At 45.1% G+C, this 23,087-nt stretch overlaps 1 protein-coding gene across 3 annotated transcripts in view; it reads right to left on the reverse strand.

Moving 5' to 3' along the window:
* The window catches only part of Coq8 (ubiquinone biosynthesis protein COQ8, mitochondrial), a 129,176-nt gene that overhangs the window by 98,609 nt on the left and 7,480 nt on the right, over nucleotides 1–23,087 (reverse strand). The gene's annotated exons all lie outside the window — the stretch shown is intronic.

Consider the following 23,087-nt stretch of genomic DNA (forward strand, 5'->3'; position numbering starts at 1 on the left):
ATCTAGTACTGTGTATGGCCTTTTACTTGGCATAATAATGAAAAATGTTATTTTCCTTAGTAAAATAAATTTTTTAATATACTTACCCGATGATCATATAGCTGTCAGCTCTGCTGCCCGACAGAAAAAACCTACGGGCGGAATACGCCAGCGATCGCTATAAAGGTGGGGGTGTACATCAACAGCGCCATCTGTCAAGTAGGTACTCAAGTACTCGATGTCAACATAGAACCAATTTTCTCCTCTGTCCACTGGGTCTCTATTGGGGAGGAAGGGTGGGTCCTTTAATTTATCATCATCGGGTAAGTATATTCAAAAATTTATTTTACTAATGAAAATAACATTTTTCAATATTAAACTTACCCGATGATCATATAGCTGATTCACACCCAGGGGGGTGGGTAGAGACCAGCATTACATATTGACATTATTAAGAGCTAAGTATTCCGTATTTCATTTTAGCAGTTATTCAAAATAACAAGCATAAAATAAATAAGTACCTGGTAAGGAAGACGACTTGAACAATTACTCTGCCTTTTTAAGTACGTCTTCCTTACTGAGCCTCGCGATCCTCATAGGATGCTGAGCGACTCCTAGGAGCTGAAATATGAAGGGTTGCAACCCATACTAAAGGTCCTCATCAAAACCTCTAATCTAGGCGCTTCTCAAGAAATGACTTTGACCACCCGCCAAATCAAGTAGGATGCGAAAGGCTTCTTAGCCTTCCGGACAACCCAAAAATATTTCAAGAGAAAGATTAAAAAGGTTCTGGAATTAGGGAATTGTAGTGGTGGAGCCCCCACCACTACTGCACTCGTTGCTACGAATGGTCCCAGAGTGTAGCAGTTCTCGTAAAGAGACTGGACATTCTTAAGATAAAAGACGCGAACACTGATTTGCTTTTCCAATAGGTTGCGTCGAATATACTTTGCAGAGATCTATTTTGTTTAAAGGCCACGGAAGTTGCGACAGCTCTAACTTCGTGTGTCCTTACCTTCAGCAAAGCTTGGTCTTCCTCATTCAGAAGGGAATGAGCTTCTCGTATTAACAGTCTGATAAAATAGGATAAAGAATTCTCTGACATAGGCAAAGATGGATTCTTAACTGAACACCATAAAGCTTCAGACGGGCCTCGTAAAGGTTTTTAAAATAGAACTTAAGAGCTCTTACAGGACATAATACTCTTTCTAGTTCATTTCCAACCATACAATAAGTTTGGAATATCGAACGATATTGGTCAAGGCCGAGAAGGCAGCTCGTGTTTGGCTAGAAAACCAAGTTGTAGAACATGTAGCCGTTTCGGATGAGAATCCGATGTTCTTGCTGAAGGCATGAATCTCACTGACTCTTTTAGCTGTGGTTAAGCATATCAGGAAAAGAGTCTTAAAGGTGAGATCTTTCAGGGAGGCTGATTGAAGCGGTTCGAACCTGTCTGACATAAGGAATCTTAGAACCACGTCTAAATTCCAACCAGGTGTAACCAAACGACGCTCCTTCGTGGTCTCAAAAGACTTAAGGAGGTCCTGTAGATCTTTATTGTTGGAAAGATCTAAGCCTCTGTGACGGAAGACTGATGCCAACATGCTTCTGTAACCCTTGATAGTGGGAGCTGAAAGAGATCGTTCTTTCCTCAGATATAAGAGGAAGTCAGCTATTTGAGTTACAGAGGTACTGGTCGAGGATACGGATACTGACTTGCACCAGTTTCGGAAGATTTCCCACTTCGATTGGTAGACTCTAAGGGTGGATGTTCTCCTTGCTCTAGCAATCGCTCTGGTTGCCTCCTTCGAAAAACCTCTAGTTCTCGAGTCTTTCGATAGTCTGAAGGCAGTCAGACGAAGAGCGTGGAGGCCTTGGAGTACCTTCTTTACGCGTGGCAGACGTAGCAGGTCCACCCTTAGGGGAAGTGTTCTGGGAACGTCAACTAGCCATCGAAGTACCTCGGTGTGTTATTCTCTCGCGGGCCAGAGGGAAGCAACTAGCGTCAACTTTGTCCCTTCGTGAGAGGCGACAATCTAGAACGGAGGGAATGCATATAGATCTAGATGTGACCAATCTAGTAGAAAGGCATCTATATGAACTACTGCTGGGTCCGGGATAGGTGAGCAAAGTATTGGGAGCCTCTTGGTCATCGAGGTTGCGAAGAGATCTATGGTTGGCTGGCCCCAGGTGGCCCAAAGTCTCTTGCATACATCCTTGTGGAGGGTCCAATATGTTGGAATTATTTGTCCCTTCCTACTGAGACAATCTGCTATGACATACAAGTTGCCTTGGATGAACCTCGTTACTAGTGAAAAGTCTAGACCTGTTGAACAGGTGAGGAGGTCTCTTGTGAACTCGTACCATGTCAGAGAGTAGGTCCCTCCTTGCTTGGAGATGTACGTCAAAGCAGGGTGTTGTCCGTGTTCACCTCCACCACTTTGCCTTGAAGGAGAGACCTGAAGCTTTTCCAGGTCAGACGTACTGCCAGTAGCTTCTTGCAGTTGAAATGCATTGTCCTTTGACTCGAGTTCCATAATCCCGAGCATTCCCTACCGCCTAATGTCGCACCCCAGCCTACGTCCGATGCGTCCGAGAAGAGAACGTGGTTGGGAGTCTGAACAGTCAGGGGAAGACCCTTTCAAAAGTTGATAAAGTCCTTTCACCAAGTCAGACCAGACTTGATCTTTCCGGAAACCGGGATCGAGACCGCTTCTAGCGTCTTGTCCTTTTCCAGTGAAAAGCTAGATGATACAGAAGAGGACGGAGGTGTAGTCTTCCAAGTGACACAAATTGAACCACGGATGACAGTGTCCTAACCAGACTCATCCACAGCCTGACAGGGCAGTGTTCCTTCTTCAGCATCTTCTGGATGGATAGCAGGGCTGGGGGTTGATCGTCTTGTTCAGCAATGTCCTCATCAGAGGGTTCCTCATCTGAAACTGATGAGGAAACGGCAACGGAGTGGGCAACGTCTGACTCGCTGAATCCGGTCGCACTGGTGGATGCGTGACGGAGCCGGACACAAGATCATGGTACTGCTGCACAGTCTGTGAACTGTCAACCATGGGGACGCGAGGAAGTACAGCGTCAACCCGAAACTGTCTAGACTGTCTGGGTTGTGCAGTCAACCCCCTACCGGGTTGCTGAGGTTGCCGCACTGCGTCACAACAAGTCACCTCTGCTGGTTGTTGAACGTCTTCCTAGTGACACACTGAACGTCCACAACCACCTCCGAGAGTCGCTTAACGTCAACGTGCGACTGGCAACCCACACTGGGTCGCATCGGTGGAGGAACCAACTCAACTGGCGGACGCGAGTAGGATACCTCAGCGTCAACAGGGCGTACAACCAACCGGTAGGAAGGTTGTTGGCCAGAAGGTTCTTCTCCGTAAAAAATCCTCTATCAAGGACACAAGCTTGGACTGCATGTCTTGCAACAAAGCCCATTAGGGTCTATGGGAGCAGGTGTGGCAACAGACGGGGTTAGCGACTGAAGCGGAACCATTTACCATCCCTGGAAGCCTTGTTATGCTTTAATTAAAGTCCATAGGAGGCTAAGCAGCTTAAGGCTCCTCTCCAAATGACAGAGTCCTCAAAGGAATATCAGAAGGAGGGAGAACAGCACTTTCTCATCTACAGGAACCATGTCCGAGAAAAGCTAGGTTATCTCAGTGAGGGTCTCACTGGTGCATAAGCAGCAGACCAGAAGGCAACGTTATGTAACTGCTTGACAGTCTGTGAACTGTCAAAAACTGAACTGTCAACCACAACAGGTGCGTGAGGACATACAGCACTGGTGCATTAGTAGCAGACCAGAAGGAAACGTCATGTAACTGCTTGACAGTCTGTGAGCTGGCAACAACCAAAGCTGTGTGGGGAAGCCTCAACTCCTGACTGACTAGTCTGCTGCGGGCGAGTGGCGGTAACCACAGTGGGTTGCGGAGGCTGACACACCGTGTCAAAACACGGCAGCTTGTGGTAGCTCACGCACGGCAACGGAGTGCTCCGTGTGTCTGTGGGAGTCAGCATGCGTCTGGCAGGGTCGACTGCGCATGGGTGGAGGAGCTCTCACAACAAGAGTGTGGGAGCAGGCAGCCATGCTGGGCGCACAACCGTGGCAGGTTGTAGGCAAACGGGTGCATCGTCAACCTTCTCCGCAGTCGGAGTGTGGGAGCAGGCAACAACCAAAGCGGAGTGGTGGTGCGTGGTGGGGACTGCCGTGGGTTGCGGAAACTAACGCATCACGTCAAAACACGGCAGCTTGACTCCACCTTCCCACTGCTGATGCGGTAGCTCACGCATGTTAATGGAGGGTGCCGCACGTCGGCTAACGTTAACATGCGTCTGGCAGGGTCGATTGCGCATCGGAGGTGGAGCTCTCCGCAGCCGGAGTGTGGGAGCAGGCAGCCTCAGCGTGAGCTGGGCGCACAACCGTGGCAGGTTGTAGGCTAACGGGAGCAGTGTCAACCTTCTCCGCACGAAACTCCTGCATAACCGCAGCTAACTGAGTCTGCATAGACTGCAGTAAAGACCACTTAGGGTCTACAAAAAACGGCAACAGACGGAGCTAATGTCCGTTGTGACTGAGGGTCAAAAACAGCTGGTGCGGCAACAGACGGAGTTACTGCCTGTTGCGGTACCACCTTGCCTCTCTTGGGAGGTGTGCAGTCGTCGGATGACTGCAGCGAGTCCGAACTGACCCAGTGGCTACACCTAGGCCGTTGGACTTGCGCGGAAGGGACCGACTTAAAAAGCTGCAAGATGTGGTCCATGGTTTCTTACGAGAAACCTCTTCCGCAGACGAGGAATAAATGGGCTCTCTCGTCTTTGTGAGGGTGGGGCGATCTTGGGTAGATACGCCCGAAACCATGGAGGGAAAAACGTCTGTTCGTTGATCAAGGCCTGTGGAACCCATAAGTCGTTCGACATTACTTCTCCCCTGGGCTTGGGAGCTTGTAAGAGGTCCCGGACTAGGTGAACGACTGGCACGAACAGACGAACCCTCGGACGCAACACTGTAACACTTTGCGCATATCACTTTATCACTTTTGATTTTCTGTTTTGCACTTATTTCACTGAAATCGAAACTTTAACTGATTTCTACCTGAAACACGCAATCCTATCCTTCATTAAAAGGTAGTAATTGCGAAAAAAGTCTTACAATGCAACAGAAAAACATAAATAAAGATAAAGAATTCAGTGGCTGGAAAAGAGACTAAACACTAGATCAAATAAACTACGTTTACAATCTCTCACCGCACAAAGCCTGGGAACAAGAATAAAACCCTAGAAACGTTTTACCTTCTTCCCCTACAGCGACTAGGGAGGAGAGTAAAAAAAACGAGAACAACGTTACCCGCTTGAACGAAACGTTTATTCTCCTCTCTCTCCCTCCGTCTCTATCTCTCTCTCTCTTCTCTCTTGATTCGCACCTGAGAGAAGGGCCCAATTATATATCGTTAAAACATGTTATTTGCTAAAGGAAAAAACTGAAAGGTTTTCCAAATAAAAAGTTCCTTTAATTTAGAATTTAAACCATTTAAGCTAAGAAAGAATGAACGAAACGCTAGAATCGGTTTACTCTTACTGCAAAGTGAAACCGTGATACACTCTCTCTCTATCGTAACGATAGAGCGCATGTTGAACGTTCTGAACGTCAACAACTGCGTAGACTAAAAAACTAAACGTTAGTTCATCTTTGAAAACAGTACGAGACTATCAAAGAAATTCTTTCATAAAACATTAAAATTAAAAAAGTATTAAATTCTTTAAAGGTTAAATACGATATAACGGGCTCAATGTTAATTAACTTCGGTTCCAAGTTAGGACCGCCTACTATTAGGAAAGGTCGTATATAAACAAACATAAAAATTTATTTTTTATAAGTTTATAATAAATGGAAAGTTAATCGAAGAGGCCTATAAAGGCGGAGAGATATAAAATAAATAGATCTATAACGTGTTAAGCAAAATTACCAAAAACCTAAACACACTTCCGTCTAAGGGAAGGGTCGGCCATTTAAAAGTGAAAGAGAGTCCATACTCTCTTCGTCACCATAATTAAATCTATCCAAAACGAGTTCAAGTTTTGAAATGAAGAAAAATGTTATTTTCATTAGTAAAATAAATTTTTTAATATACTTACCCGATAATCATGTAGCTGTCAACTCCGTTGCCCGACAGAATTCTACGGAAGGGATACGCCAGCGATCGCTATACAAGAGGGGGGTGTACTCACAAGCGCCACCTGTGGCCAGGTACTGCAGTACTTCTTGTTGACACCACTTCAATTTTTCCTCGGTCCACTGGTTCTATGGGGAGGAAGGGTGGGTCAATTAAATCATGATTATCGGGTAAGTATATTCAAAAATTTATTTTACTAATGAAAATAACATTTTTCAATATTAAACTTACCCGATAATCATGTAGCTGATTCACACCCAGGGAGGTGGGTGAAAACCAGTGTACATGTATATCAAGAAGCTAAGTATCCCGTATTTCATATTATCAGTTATTCAAAATAACAATGAAATTACAAGTACCTGGTAAGGAAGTCGACATGAGCCATTACTCTGCCTTAAATAAGTTCGTCTTCCTTACTGAGCGCAGCGTTCCTCTTAGGAGGCTGAACAACTCTAAGGTGCTGAAGTATCAAGGGCTGCAACCCATACTAAAGGACCTCATCACAACCTTTAACCTCGGCGCTTCTCAAGAAAGAATTGACCACCCGCCAAATCAACAAGGATGTGGAAGGCTTCTTAGCCGACCGTACAACCCATAAAAAGTATTCAAGAGAAAGGTTAAAAGGTTATGGGATTATGGGAATGTAGTGGCTGAGCCCTCGCCTACTACTGCATTCGTTGCTACGAACGGTCCCAGGGTGTAGCAGTACTCGTAAAGAGACTGGACATCTTTGAGATAGAATGATGCGAACACTGACTTGCTTCTCCAATAGGTTGCATCCATAACACTCTGCAGAGAATGGCTCTGTTTGAAGGCCACTGAAGTAGCCACAGCTCTCACTTCATGTGTCCTTACCTTCAGCAAAGCAAGGTCTTCTTCCTTCAGATGAGAATGTGCTTCTCTAATCAGAAGCCTGAATAGTAAGAAACTGAGTTCTTAGAACTTGGAAAAGAAGGTTTCTTGATAGCACACCATAAGGCTTCTGATTGTCCTCGTAAAGGTTAAGACCTTTTTAGATAGTACCTAAGAGCTCTAACTGGGCAAAGTACTCTCTCCAGTTCATTCCCCACCAAGTTGGACAGGCTTGGGATCTCGAACGACTTAGGCAAAGGACGTGAAGGAAGCTCGTTTAGCAAAAACCGAGCTGCAAGGAACATGTAGCCGTTTCAGATGTGAAAACAATGATCCTGCTGAAGGTGTGGATCTCACTTACTCTTTTAGCTGTTGTCAAGCACACGAGGAAAAGAGTTTTTAATGTGAGGTCCTAAAAAGAGGCTGATTGGAGAGGTTCAAATCTTGATGACATAAGGAACCTTAGGACCACGTCTAGATTCCAGCCTGGAGTGGACAACCGACGTTCCTTTGAGGTCTCAAAAGACCTAGGGAGGTCCTGTAGATCTTTGTTGGTGGAAAGATCCAAGCCTCTGTGGCGGAAAACCGCTGCCAACATACTTCTGTAACCCTTGATCGTAGGAGCTGAAAGGGATCTTACTTTCCTTAGATATAACAGGAAGTCAGCAATCTGGGTTACAGTGGTACTGGTTGAGGAAACTGTATTGGTCTTGTACCAGCTACGGAAGACTTCCCCTTGAGACTGATAGATTCTGAGAGTGGATGTTCTCCTTGCTTTGGCAATCGCTCTGGCTGCCTCCTTCGAAAAGCCCCTAGCTCTTGAGAGTCTTTCGAAAGTCTGAAGGCAGTCAGACGAAGAGCGTGGAGGTTTGGGTGTACCTTCTTTACGTGAGGTAGACGTAGAAGGTTCACTCCTAGAGGAAGAGTCCTGGGAATGTCGACCAGCCATTGCAGTACCTCTAAGAACCATTCTCTCGCGGGCCAGAGCGGAGCCAACCAACGTCAACCGTGTCCCTTTGCGAGAGGAGAACTTCTGAAGTACTCTGTTGACAATCTTGAATGGCGGGAATGCATACAGGTCGAGATGGAACCAATCCAGCAGAAAAGCATCCACGTGAACTGCTGCTGGGTCTGGAATCGGAGAACAATACAACAGGAGTCTCTAGGTTATCGAGGTAGCGAACAGATCTATGGTTGGCTGACCCCACAGGGCCCAAAGTCTGCTGCAAACATTCTTGTGAAGGGTCCACTCTGTGGGGATGACCTGACCCTTCCGGCTGAGGTGATCTGCCATGACATTCATACCACCCTGAATGAACCTCGTTACCAGCGTGAGCTTTCGATCTTTAGACCAGATGAGGAGGTCCCTTGCGATCTAGAACAACTTCACGAAAGAGTCCCTCCCTGCTTGAAGATGTAAGCCAGGGCTGTGGTGTTGTCAGAGTCCACCTCCACCACTTTGTTAAGCTGGAGGGACTTGAAGTTTATCAAGGCCAGAAGAACCGCCAACAACTCCTTGCAATTGATGTGAAGTGTCCTTTGTTCCTGATTCCATGTTCCCGAGCATTCCTGTCCGTCCAAAGTCGCACCCCAGCCCGTGTCTGATGCGTCCGAGAGGAGAAGGCGGTCGGGTTTCTGAACAGCCAAAGATAGACTTCCTTGAGAAGAAAGCTGTTCTTACACCACGCGAGAGAAGACCTCCTCTCTTCGGAAACAGGAACTGAGACCGTCTCTAGCGTCATGTCCTTTATCCAGTGAGCAGCTAGATGATACTGAAGGGGGGGAGGTGGAGTCTCCCTAACACGATGAACAGGGCCAGCGATGAAAGTGTCCCTGTTAGACTCATCCACTACCTGACTGAGCATCGGTTCCTTCTCAGCATGCTCTGGATGCATTCTAGGGCTTGGAAGATCCTTGGGGCCGACGGAAAAGCCCGAAAAGCTCGACTCTGAAGATCCATACCCAGGGAGACAATGGTCTGGGATGGGACGAGCTGAGACTCCTCAAAATTGACCAGGAGGCCCAGTTCCTTGGTCAGATCCATAGTCCATCTGAGAATCTCCAGACAGCGACGACTTGTGGGAGCTCTTAAAAGCCAGTCGTCTGACGGAGCCGGACACAAGATCATGGTACTGCTGCACAGTCTGTGAACTGTCAACCATGGGGAAGCGAGGAAGTACAGTGACAACCCGAAGCTGTCTAGACTGTCTGGGTCGTACAGACAACTCCTTATCGGGTTGCTGAGGTTGCCGCACTGCGTCACAACAAGTCACTTCTGCTAGTTGTTGAACGTCTTCCCAGTGACACACTGACTCCGTAAACAAAAAAATCCTCTAACAAGGACTAAGCTTGGACTGCATGTCTTGCAACACAGCTCAAGGTCTATGGGAGCAGGTGTGGTAACAGACGGGGTTAGCGACTGAAGTGGAACCATTACCTTCCCTGGGAGCATGTTATGCTTAAATAAAAGTCCATAGGAGGCTACGCAGCTAAAGGCTCCTCTCCAAATGACAGAGTCCTCAAGGGAATATCAGAAGGAGGGAGAAAAGCACTTTCTCATCTACAGGGACCATATCCGAGAAAAGCTAAGTTCTCTCAGTGAGGGTTTCACTGGTGCGAAAGCAGCAGACTAGAAGGCAACGTTATGAAACTGCTTGACAGTCTAGTGAGTTGGCAACAACCAAAGATGTGTGACTGAGAAGCATGCGGTAAGGTATGCAGAGCATGTTGTATGCAGAGCATGCTGTATGCAGAGCATGCTGTATGCAGAGCATGCTGTATGTAGAGCATGCTGTAAGGTAAGCAGAGCGTGTTGCATGGCGTGTAACATTTCTCAGAAATTCCATGACCAGTGCTAGAGTGAGTAATATCGCATTACCGTCCATTGAAAGTGCACGTGCCGAGGGAATTGATTTAGACTGTTTTGTTGATGAATTTGATAGCCGGCATGATAATCGTAGAATTAAGCTACACTAAATGTACTATAATCTACTTCACCTCAGGAAAGGGAAACTCGCCCTGTTGGCAACACTGCATTACTTCATGCATGCTTGCATGGGGTTTAATATCAACATAATATTACCTTACATTCATAACTCATGATTCATTTTTGTTTAGAAGATATTTTTGCCATATTTTGCGATTTGTTAAAAAAATATTGCAAGGAATACATATATATTTTTATATAAGTAATACAAATAACCTCCATTATCATAATGTTTGTGTAGGCATACATGTATATGATTACAAATGCAAGTTATGAAAGTAATGAGGTGTTATTATTGTCATTGTTATTCCCAAGTTGAATGGGAAGAAGCTCAAGTTGAGGAAAAAGTGGCAGATGCATGCGTTGAGGTGGCTGACTCATAGCATGAGGTTGCTGCCTCAAGAGTTGCGCTTGCTGTAAGGGTTGCGGATGCGCAGTAGCAGGTTCCTGAGGAACGAGTTAAGGTTCCTGAGGTGTGAGCTGCGAGAGTTGAGGTAGCGGCTGCGCAGAACGCAGTTCTTGTCTCGCGAGTTGAGGTTCCTGAGGTGCTAGCCTAAGGAGTTGAGACTCTTGCCTTGAGGAGGGTTGAGGTCGCTGCAGCGAGTGCTGAGGTGGCTGCCTCATTGATGGAAGAGGTTGTCGTACCTCAAGAGATTGTTGCCTCGCTGGTGGAACCGCAAGCGGAAGCGGAGGAAGTAAGGCATAAGACTCCTGCTCCCATTGCTGAGGTTGCCTTAAGGAAGGTCAAGGTTGCTGCACAACGCTGGTAACTGGCAACTCAGAACGCGGTAAGGTAGCCTGAGGAACCTCAACTTCGTACGCCTGGCAGACTGGACTGCGGTGAGGCGGAGCTCTCGCAGGAGGAGGCGGAGGTTGCTGCACACCGCTGGTAACTGGCAACTCAGAACGCGGTAAGGTAGCCTGAGGAACCTCAACTTCATACGCCTGGCAGACTGGACTGCGGAGAGGCGGAGCGTTCGCAGGAGGAGGTGTAACCTTCTCAGCCTGAAACTCACGCATTAAGACCGCAAGCTGCGACTGCATGGACTGCAGCAAAGTCGTCTTGGGATCAACAGACGATAAGGTCTGTTGAGGCAAAGCTTTAATAGAAGATGAGGTCTGTTGAGGCATCGCCTTACCTCTCTTAGGAGGTGTGCAGTCACCTGATGACTGAGGAGAGTCAGAGCTAACCCAATGACTGCATCCGGGTTGTTGAACTCTAACTTCGTACGTCTGGCATAGGTCTGGACTTTACGTTTAAGAGGTCTTGAGACCTGAGACCAGCGTTTCTCCCCGAAATTTCTTCTGCAGACGAGCAAAAAAAAAAGGGCTCAATCGTCTGCGGGTGGGAGCGACGGTCTCTGTAAGACACGCCCGCAACCACCGAGGATACTTCTGTGCGCCGATCAAGGCCTGCCGAACCCTTTTGCCCTTCGACATTGCTTCTCCCCTGGGCTTGGGAGCTTGCAAGAGGTCCCGGACTGGGAGGACGACTGGCACGCACAGAAGTACCCTCACGCACAACACTGACACACTTTGCGCTAATCACTTATCACTTTTGATTTTCTGTTTGCACTTATTTCACTGAACTCGAAACTTTAAGTGGTTTGTACCTGAAACACGCAATTCTATCCTTTCTCAAAAGTTAGTAATTGCGAAAACAGAATTACAATGTAACAGAAAAATCTAATGAAAGATAAATAATTCAGTGGCTGGAAAGAGACTAAACACTAGATCAAATAAACTACGTTTAAAATCTCTCACCGCATAAAGCTTGAGAACAAGAAAAAACTCTAGAAACGTTTACCTTCTTCCCCTAAAGAGACTAGGGAGAAGAGCAAAAACGATAACAACGTTACTCGCTTGAACGAAACGTTTATCCTCCTCTTTCTCCCTCGTCTCTATCTCTCTCTCTCTCTCTCTCTCTTGACTTAGAACCTGAGAGAAGAGCCCAATCATATATATCGTTAAAACATATTATTGTTAAAGGAAAAAACTGAAATATTTCCCAAAATGGAAAGTTCCTTTATTAGAATTAAAACCATTAAGTTAAGAAAGAATGAACAAAACGCTAGACACGGTTACTCTTACTGCAACGTGACACCGTGAAAATTCTCTCTCTATCGTAACGATAGAGCGCAAGTTGAACGTTCTGAACGTCAACAACTGCAGAGACAAAACAAAACGTTAGTTCAACTTTGAAAACAGTACGAGACTATCAAAGAAATTCTTTCAAAAACATTAAAATAGCATAATATGTTAACAGGTAAAACCGAAAAGACGGGCTCAATGTTAATTAACTTCGGTACCAAGAAAAGACCGCCTACTATTAGGAAAGGTCGAATATAAACAAATATAAAAGTTAATTTTAATAAGTTTATAATAAAAGGAAGTTAATCGAAGAGGCCTATAAAAGGCGGAGAGATATAAAATAAATCTATAACTTTTGTTAAGCAAAATTAAGAAAGAGAGTCTATACTCTCTTAGACACCAACACTTCCGTCTAAGGGAAGGGTCGGCCATTTAAAGGTGAAAGAGAGTTCATACTCTCTTCGTCACCATAATTGATCAAATTAATTCCAAAAGTTAGCTAAGCTAATAATAAAACTTCCTGAATAGCGAAAGCTGAAATCTTAGAGCAATACTTCACCAAAAACCGTGAACAAGACTCCAAAATTATAAGCGTATCCATGAACGTCTTGCCGGAAGCACGACAGAGGAAAAATTGAAGTGGTGTCAACAAGAAGTACTGCAGTACCTGGCCACAGGTGGCGCTTGTGAGTACACCCCCCTCTTGTATAGCGATCGCTGGCGTATCCCTTCCGTAGAATTCTGTCGGGCAACGGAGTTGACAGCTACATGATTATCGGGTAAGTTTAATATTGAAAAAACCCCTGCATAGCGAAAGCTCAAAACTGGAATAGTGTACTTCACCAAATCGTTGTGAAAACAAATCCAGTTAGGGACGGCGTATTTAGTAGGTCTTGCCAGTGGCACGACAGAGAGAAAATTGGTTCTATGTTGACATCGAGTACTTGAGTACCTACTTGACAGATGGCGCTGTTGATGTAGACCCCCACCTGTATAGCGATCGCTGGCGTATTCCGCCCGTAGGTTTTTTCTGTCGGGCAGCGGAGCTGACAGCTATATGATCATCGGGTAAGTTTAATATTGAAAATTAGTATTTCTATAACATGTATTTAGGTCAGCTATTACAAGATAAAATTCTTATGGAGAAAATGTTTACTGTATCGTTCTTCATTTACAGTATTGTCAACCAACACCCACACCCTTGCATCTAATATAGGGTCTTTAGAATTAGATTTTAGTGAAAGATTGAACAAAGCAAATCAGACAATGGCTAGGTTAAGTAAAATTTGGAACTCAAATCACTTGAAATTACATATAAAAATCAGACTATACAGGTATATATGTTTAGTGAGATCAGTATTACTCTATGGACATGAGTCATGGTATGACAATGAAACAATCTCCAATAGATTTAGTATATTTGAGGACAAAGCCCTCAAAACGATATTGGGAGTTAAATGGTAAGACAGGATTAGAAATGAAACTATGAAAGATTACTCGAGTGCCATATGTGAATGAAATCATGAAGAGGAGTACATAGAGATGGCTTGGACATGCTCTTCGCACTCTCCAAGAGGGATTTGTTCACAAAACGTTCAGCTGGGCTCCACATGGCACTAGAAGAGTTGGAAGACCCAGGCCTACATGGCTGAGGAATATGAAGCGTGAAGTAGATGACGAATAGAGAAGTATTGAATGCTCAAGATAGAGATGACTGGCGAAATCTAAGCGAGGCCTTTTGCGTCAACAGGCGTAGGAGGACATGATGATGATGTATTTATGGATGTGTGAACGGAAGGGAAAGAATTTCCATTAATTCTAATGGGAAAAATTTTTTCAGGATACAGTGTATGAGCATTTTAGGTTGCGAGCAAGCTCCCAAAAGTAATTAAACTATTAACTCTGCATTCTTGTCATTAAATGTAGTACAGTGATATTCTGGATTTGACAACTTATAACTAGAAAGTAGTGAGGCTCAGTGTCATTTACATATAGGTTTGATCTGATTATGAAGAGAGGGGATGCTGCGGAGTGCCTTGTGTGAATACAGGGCCTGATAAAAAAAAAAAAAAAAAAAAAAAAAAAAAAAAAAAAAAAAAAAAAAAAAAAAATTCAAATGGATTTCAAACTTGATGGGGGTGACGACTTATCCATGATCAAAGTACCCACTTTTCAATCTCACATTACAGTTAAAGTAAAAGGCTTTAAATTGACTTCATAAAAAGTTTTAGGTAAACTAATGATAGCAACTTACAAAATTACAAAACAAAATAAACAAAGAAACGAGATTGATAAAATGATTACCCCTATACTAATTTAATTACACTGGCTGCCTACTAAAGCTAGGATAGAGTTTAAGATATGTGCAATGGCTTATCAAATTATCATAACCAAGCTCCAAAAACGGATTTTGAGCGAAGCGAAAAATGTTATTTTCATAAGTAAAATAAATTTTTGAATATACTTACCCGATAATCATGTAGCTGTCAACTCCGTTGCCCGACAGAATTCTACGGGAGGGATACGCCAGCTATCACTATACTAAAAGGGGGTGTACTCACAAGCGCCACCTGTGGCCAGGTACTACAGTACTTGTTGTTGACGCCACCTCACTTTTTCCTCGGTCCACTGGTTCTCTATGGGGAGGAAGGGTGGGTCAATTAAATCATGATTATCGGGTAAGTATATTCAAAAATTTATTTTACTAATGAAAATAACATTTTTCAATATTAAACTTACCCGATAATCATGTAGCTGATTCACACCCAGGGGGGTGGGTGAAAAACCAGTGTACAAGACTAAAGGATAGCTAAGTATCCCGTATTTCATATAATCAGTTATCCACAATAACAATGAAATAATAAGTACCTGGTAAGGAAGTCGACTTGAACCGTTACTCTGCCTTTAATAAGATCGTCTTCCTTACTGAGCGCAGCGTTCCTCTTGGAGGGCTGAATCAACTCAAAGGTGCTAAAGTATACAGGGCTGCAACCCATACTAAAGGACCTCATCACAACCTTTAACCTCGGCGCTTCTCAAGAAAGAATTGACCACCCGCCAAATCAACAAGGATGTGGAAGGCTTCTTAGCCGACCGTACAACCCATAAAAAGTATTCAAGAGAAAGGTTAAAAGGTTATGGGATTATGGGAATGTAGTGGCTGAGCCCTCGCCTACTACTGCATTCGTTGCTACGAATGGTCCCAGGGCGTAGCAGTACTCGTAAAGAGACTGGACATCTTTGAGATAGAATGATGCGAACACTGACTTGCTTCTCCAATAGGTTGCATCCATAACACTCTGCAGAGAATGGCTCTGTTTGAAGGCCACTGAAGTAGCCACAGCTCCCACTTCATGTGTCCTTACCTTCAGCAAAGCAAGGTCTTCTTCCTTCAGATGAGAATGTGTTTCTCTAATCAGAAGCCTGAATAGTAAGAAACTGAGTTCTTAGAACTTGGAAAAGAAGGTTTCTTGATAGCACACTATAAGGCTTCTGATTGTCCTTGTAAAGGTTAAGACCTTTTTAGATATTACCTAAGAGCTCTAACTGGGCAAAGTACTCTCTCCAGTTCATTCCCCACCAAGTTGGACAGGCTTGGGATCTCGAACGACTTAGGCCAAGGACGTGAAGGAAGCTTGTTTAGCAAAAACCGAGCTGCAAGGAACATGTAGCCGTTTCAGATGTGAAAACAATGATCCTGCTGAAGGCGTGGATCTCACTTACTCTTTTAGCTGTTGTCAAGCACACGAGGAAAAGAGTTTTTAATGTGAGGTCCTAAAAAGAGGCTGATTGAAGAGGTTCAAATCTTGATGACATAAGGAACCTTAGGACAACGTCTAGATTCCAGCCTGGAGTGGACAACCGACGTTCCTTTGAGGTCTCAAAAGACCTAGGGAGGTCCTGTAGATCTTTGTTGGTGGAAAGATCCAAGCCTCTGTGGCGGAAAACCGCTGCCAACATACTTCTGTAACCCTTGATCGTAGGAGCTGAAAGGGATCTTACTTTCCTTAGATATAACAGGAAGTCAGCAATCTGGGTTACAGTGGTACTGGTTGAGGAAACTGCATTGGTCTTGTACCAGCTACGGAAGACTTCCCCTTGAGACTGATAGATTCTGAGAGTGGATGTTCTCCTTGCTTTGGCAATCGCTCTGGCTGCCTCCTTCGAAAAGCCCCTAGCTCTTGAGAGTCTTTCGAAAGTCTGAAGGCAGTCAGACGAAGAGCGTGGAGGTTCGGGTGTACCTTCTTTACGTGAGGTAGACGTAGAAGGTTCACTCCTAGAGGAAGAGTCCTGGGAATGTCGACCAGCCATTGCAGTACCTCTAAGAACCATTCTCTCGCGGGCCAGAGCGGAGCCAACCAACGTCAGCCGTGTCCCTTTGCGAGAGGAGAACTTCTGCAGTACCCTGTTGACAATCTTGAACGGCGGGAATGCATACAGGTCGAGATGGAGCCAATCCAGCAGAAAAGCATCCACGTGAACTGCTGCTGAGTCTGGAATCGGAGAACAATACAATAGGAGTCTCTAGGTTATAGAGGTAGCGAACAGATCTATGGTTGGCTGACCCCACAGGGCCCAAAGTCTGCTGCAAACATTCTTGAGAAGGGTCCACTCTGTGGGGATGACCTGACCCTTCCGGCTGAGGTGATCTGCCATGACATTCATACCGCCCTGAATGAACCTCGTTACCAGCGTGAGCTTTCGATCTTTAGACCAGATGAGGAGGTCCCTTGCGATCTAGAACAACTTCACGAAAGAGTCCCTCCCTGCTTGAAGGTGTAAGCCAGGGCTGTGGTGTTGTCAGAGTCCACCTCCACCACTTTGTTAAGCTGGAGGGACTTGAAGTTTATCAAGGCCAGAAGAACCGCCAACAACTCCAGCAATTGATGTGAAGTGTCCTTTGCTCCTGATTCCATGTTCTCGATCATTCCTGTCCATCCAAAGTCGCACCCCAGCCCGTGTCTGATGTGTCCGAGAGGAGACGGCGGTCAGGTTTCTGAACAGCCAAAGGTAGACTTCCTTGAGAAGAAAGCTGTTCTTACACCACGCGAGAGAAGACCTCCTCTCTTCGGAAACAGGAACTGAGACCGTCTCTAGCGTCATGTCCTTTATCCAGTGAGCAGCTAGATGATACTGAAGGGGGGGAGGTGGATTCTCCCTAACACGATGAACAGGGCCAGCGATGAAAGTGTCCCTGTTAGACTCATCCACTACCTGACTGAGCATCGGTTCCTTCTCAGCATGCTCTGGATGCATTCTAGGGCTTGGAAGATCCTTGGGGCCGACGGAAAAGCCCGAAAAGCTCGACTCTGAAGATCCATACCCAGGGAGACAATGGTCTGGGATGGGATGAGCTGAGACTCCTCAAAATTGACCAGGAGGCCCAGTTCCTTGGTCAGATCCATAGTCCATCTGAGAATCTCCAGACAGCGACGACTTGTGGGAGCTCTTAAAAGCCAGTCGTCTGACGGAGCCGGACACAAGATCATGGTACTGCTGCACAGTCTGTGAACTGTCAACCATGGGGAAGCGAGGAAGTACAGTGACAACCCGAAGCTGTCTAGACTGTCTGGGTCGTACAGACAACTCCTTATCGGGTTGCTGAGGTTGCCGCACTGCGTCACAACAAGTCACTTCTGCTGGTGAACGTCTTCCCAATGACACACTGACTCCGTAAACAAAAAAATCCTTTAACAAGGACTAAGCTTGGACTGCATGTCTTGCAACACAGCTCAAGGTCTATGGGAGCAGGTGTGGTAACAGACGGGGTTAGTGACTGAAGTGGAACCATTACCTTCCCTGGAAGCATGTTATGCTTAAATAAAAGTCCAAAGGAGGCTACGCAGCTAAAGGCTCCTCTCCAAATGACAGAGTCCTCAAGGGAATATCAGAAGGAGGGAGAAAAGCACTTTCTCATCTACAGGGACCATATCCGAGAAAAGTTAAGTTCTCTCAGTGAGGGTTTCAATGGTGCAAAAGCAGCAGACTAGAAGGCAACATTATGAAACTGCTTGACAGTCTAGTGAGTTGGCAACAACCAAAGATGTATGACTGAGAAGCATGCGGTAAGGTATGCAGAGCATGTTGTATGCAGAGCATGCTGTATGCAGAGCATGCTGTATGTAGAGCATGTTGTATGCAGAGCATGCTGAATGCAGAGCATGTTGTATGCAGAGCATGCTGAATGCAGAGCATGCTGTATGCAGAGCATGCTGTATGTAGAGCATGTTGTATGCAGAGCATGCTGAATGCAGAGCATGCTGTATGCAGAGCATGTTGTATGCAGAGCATGCTGTATGCAGAGCATGCTGTATGCAGAGCATGCTGTATGTAGAGCATGCTGTAAGGTAAGCAGAGCGTGTTGCATGGCGTTAAACATTTCTCAGAAATTCCATGACCAGTGCTAGAGTGCTTCATGCATGCTTGCATGGGGTTTTAATATCAACATAATATTTACCTTACATTCATAACTCATGATTCATTTTTGTTTTGAAGATATTTTTGCCATATTCTGCGATATTGTTAAAAATATATTGCAAGGAATACATATATATTTTTATATAAGTAAGACAAATAACCTCCATTATCATAATGTTTGTGTAGGCATACTGCAAGTTATGAAAGTAAAGAGGTGTTATTATTGTCATTTGTTATTTCTCAAGTTGAGGAGAAAGTAGCAGATGCATGCGTTGAGGTGGCTGACTCATAGCATGAGGTTGCTGCCTCAACAGTTGCGCTTGCTGTAAGGTTGATGGATGCGCAGTAGCAGGTTCCTGAGGAACGAGTTGAGGTTCCTGAGGTGTGAGCTGCGAGCGTTCAGGAAGTGGTTGCGCAGAACGCAGTAATAGTCTCGCGAGTTGAGGTTCCTGAGGCGCAAGGCTAAGGTGTTGAGGTGCTTGCCTTGAGGAGGGTTGAGCTCGCTGCAGCGAGAGCTTAGGAGACTGACTCATGGATGGGAGAGGTGTTGTACCTCAAGAGAGTGTTGCCTCACTGGTGGAACTGCAAGTGGAAGCGGAGGAAGTAAGGTATCCTGAGGAGCCTCAACATCGTACGCCTGGCAGACAGGACTGCGGTCAGGCGGAGCGATCGCAGGAGGAGGTGTAACCTTCTCAGCCTGACACTCACGCATCAGGACCGCAAGTTGTGACTGCATGGACTGCAGTAGAGTCAACTTGGGATCGGCAGACACTAAGGTCTGCTGAGGCGAAGCCTTAACAGAAGAGATCTGTTGCGGCAGCACCTTACTCCTTTTAGGAGGTGTGCAGTCACCTGATGACTGAGGAGAGTCAGAGCTAACCCAATGACTGCATCCGGGTTGTTGAACTCTAACTTCGTACGTCTGGCATAGGTCTGGACTTTACGTTTAAGAGGTCTTGAGACCTGAGACCAGCGTTTTCTCCCCGAAATTTCTTCTGCAGACGAGCAAAATAAGGGCTCAATCGTCTGCGGGTGGGAGTGACGGTCTCTGTAAGACACGCCCGCAACCACCGAGGACACTTCTGTGCGCCGATCAAGGCCTGCCGAACCCTTTTGCCCTTCGACACTGCTTCTCCCCTGGGCTTGGGAGCTTGCAAGAGGTCCCGGACTGGGAGGACGACTGGCACGCACAGAAGTACCCTCACGCACAACACTGACACACTTTGCGCTAATCACTTATCACTTTTGATTTTCTGTTTGCACTTATTTCACTGAACTCGAAACTTTAAGTGGTTTGTACCTGAAACACGCAATTCTATCTTTTCTCAAAAGTTAGTAATTGCGAAAACAGAATTACAATGTAACAGAAAAATCTAATGAAAGATAAATAATTCAGTGGCTGGAAAGAGACTAAACACTAGATCACATAAACTACGTTTAAAATCTCTCACCGCATAAAGCTTGAGAACAAGAAAAAACTCTTCCACCTCCACCTCTTACTGCAACGTGACACCGTGAAAATTCTCTCTCTATCGTGACGATAGAGCGCAAGTTGAACGTTCTGAACGTCAACAACTGCAGAGACAAAACAAAACGTTAGTTCAACTTTGAAAACAGTACGAGACTATCAAAGAAATTCTTTCAAAAACATTAAAATAGCAAAATATGTTAACAGGTAAAACCGAAATGACGGGCTCAATGTTAATTAACTTCGGTACCAAGAAAAGACCGCCTACTATTAGGAAAGGTCGAATATAAACAAATATAAAAGTTAATTTTAATAAGTTTATAATAAAAGGAAGTTAATCGAAGAGGCCTATAAAAGGCGGAGAGATATAAAATAAATCTATAACTTTTGTTAAGCAAAATTAAGAAAGAGAGTCTATACTCTCTTAGACACCAACACTTCCGTCTAAGGGAAGGGTCGGCCATTTAAAGGTGAAAGAGAGTTCATACTCTCTTCGTCACCATAATTAAATTAATTCCAAAAGCTAACTAAGCTAATATAGAAGTTTCTAGTATAGCGAATAGCTGCAAATTTTAGAGAAATACTTCACCAAACCGTGAACAATACTCCAAAATCATAAGCGTATCCAAGAACGTCTTGCCGGAAGCACGACAGAGGAAAAAGTGAGGTGGCGTCAACAACAAGTACTGTAGTACCTGGCCACAGGTGGCGCTTGTGAGTACATCCCCTTCTAGTATAGTGATAGCTGGCGTATCCCTCCCGTAGAATTCTGTCGGGCAACGGAGTTGACAGCTACATGATTATCGGGTAAGTTTAATATTGAAAAATCTATTTTTGGGTGAGATAGCCATGGCGTCCTGATGGAAGGATCCTTTTTGGTAGCTTCCTTGGGTAATCACTACTAGGATTTTCCCAGAGAATTAAACCACAGGTTATCACAGAATTCTAACTTCTGGAGCGAGTATCCTAAGGGTTTCCCCTTAAGACATCGTGTATCAACAGGGGACACGCATGTATAAACGTGCCACATAGCTATCTGCACCCCATATAGAGTTAACGCTTCAATATGGCGGACAGGGAGTGGCTGGGAGCTGAGCCGCAGCCAATCTAGATGTGGCGATATCGGTACTCGCGATGTAAACAGACGGACGCCATTGCTTTTGATGACGTCACGTCCGTCCTCATTCCGAAAGTCTGGAGCTCGCTCATCACCATGATACAGCGGCGCAGGGCGGGACCTGATAACAGACAGGGTGGGTCCATCAGGACGCCATGGCTATCTCACCCAAAAATAGATTTTTCGCTTCGCTCAAAATCCGTTTTTTGGGCTCAAGCCATGGCGTCCTGATGGAAGAGTACCAGAGAATTAGTGTATCGTGGTAGACTTTTTCCCCTTTATAAGTGAGTGCTAAACCATTGAGCCGAAAGCATAGTGGTCTATACTAGAGCTACCGTGAGGCAGTTGCCTTCCTGCCCCCCTGGCATGGAAGTCCCCACGGGCTATGCTGAGATCAAAGTGGTCATGGGAAGGCTATTCATATAGGCTGAAGGAACAATGAGATCCATAAGATAAGTCAGAGCGATTTGGTATTCGCGTCGAAACAAACTTGAAGAAGTGGTGGTTGTACACTTCGTGCATGGAGTTGACTCATCTTCATAATTGAGTAAGTATTCGCTAAGGAAACTTACTTGCTCTATATAAATAAATGCCCGGAGTAAATCCTGGCATTTTCCTTAACCAAGAATAAAGGGTAATAAAACTATGACAATTAGTATATTTCATAGTAAGAAAGGAGCAAGGGAGACGCACAAGTAATAAAATAGACATTTTATTATATAATTGCAGGTAAATCAATACATGTCATGCAATAAATAGTAAAAAACATTTACATTGATAAAAATGTACATAGTCATAAAGGCGTGCTCGTGAGTCTGAAAGGGAAGAATCAAGTATTAGTAGGCACTCGTTCTACGGAACGTTAGTTTTTATGTAACACACGTCATGCACGTGGCATGTAGCACTCATGTGGTAATCTACTATGACATTTCACCTGAGGTAAGAACAGTTAAAGAAAACACAAGGTGGTTTCTGCTTCACTACGTATCACTTGAGGGTCAACATAGGCACCCGACGAGTTAGAGTCCCTAATAACTCACTGTTCTAAGCAGAGTTCAGAGCAGGTTTCATAACACTACCTGCGGCTACCACAAAATGTTTCACTTCGTGCACTTGTTTCGCATAATGTTTAAAGAAAACACGCGAGGATTTCCAGCCTGTATAGTTCTTGAGGCTTTCGAAATCCATACTCTGAAAGAAATTCAGAGACGAAGCGACTTTCCTAGGATCATGACCAGCGGGTGTACTGTCTGGATCCGCTCTGCGAATGAAGTAGGTGATTTTTGCTCTCAATTGTTTCAGTGACAGGTCGCTGCCCGATGTTTCTCCTTTGAAGAGTTGGCCTCCACCAAAGTTTGAAGTTCTATGAAGATAGACCTTAAGGCTCTCTACTGGACATAGAGAGGCATCTTCCTTCAAGGGGCATATCCTCCACAGGCCCCATCGTTTGGTAGGTAATTCGTTCTTTGCGAGAAACGTCGGATCAGGGAAGAGGGAGAGGTCTCCTGAATCGTTGAAAACGATATGTCCCTCTTCTCTAGATAGTGCCACTATTTCGCTGACTCGGGCTCCCGAAGCTAGAGCGAAGAGAAATATAACGTTCTGAGTCAGGTCCTTAAGAGGGCATGAATCATTGTCAAAGTTGGAGGCGAAGTGGAGAACTTTGTCTAGAGACCAAGTGATTGGTCTCGGAGGGGGTGCCGGTCGTAAACGGGCACAGGCCTTCGGTAGTTTGTTGAAGATGTCGCTAGACAGATCTATTTGGAAGGCGTATGACAAAGGTCTAGTCAAGGCCGATTTGCAAGTAGAAATCGTGTTGGCTGCCAAGCCTTGTCCATGAAGGTGAATGAAGAAGGACATGCAAAAATCTATGGTGATTTTCGAGGGGTTCTTTGCCTTGACGAAGGAGACCCATTTCCTCCAAGACGATTCGTATTGCCTTCTCGTGGATTCGGTCTTGTATTCCTCGAGGAAGTCTAGACTCTTCTTCGA

Source organism: Palaemon carinicauda, chromosome 20, assembly GCF_036898095.1.
Source record: "Palaemon carinicauda isolate YSFRI2023 chromosome 20, ASM3689809v2, whole genome shotgun sequence".
In the NCBI taxonomy this organism is placed as follows: domain Eukaryota; kingdom Metazoa; phylum Arthropoda; class Malacostraca; order Decapoda; family Palaemonidae; genus Palaemon; species Palaemon carinicauda.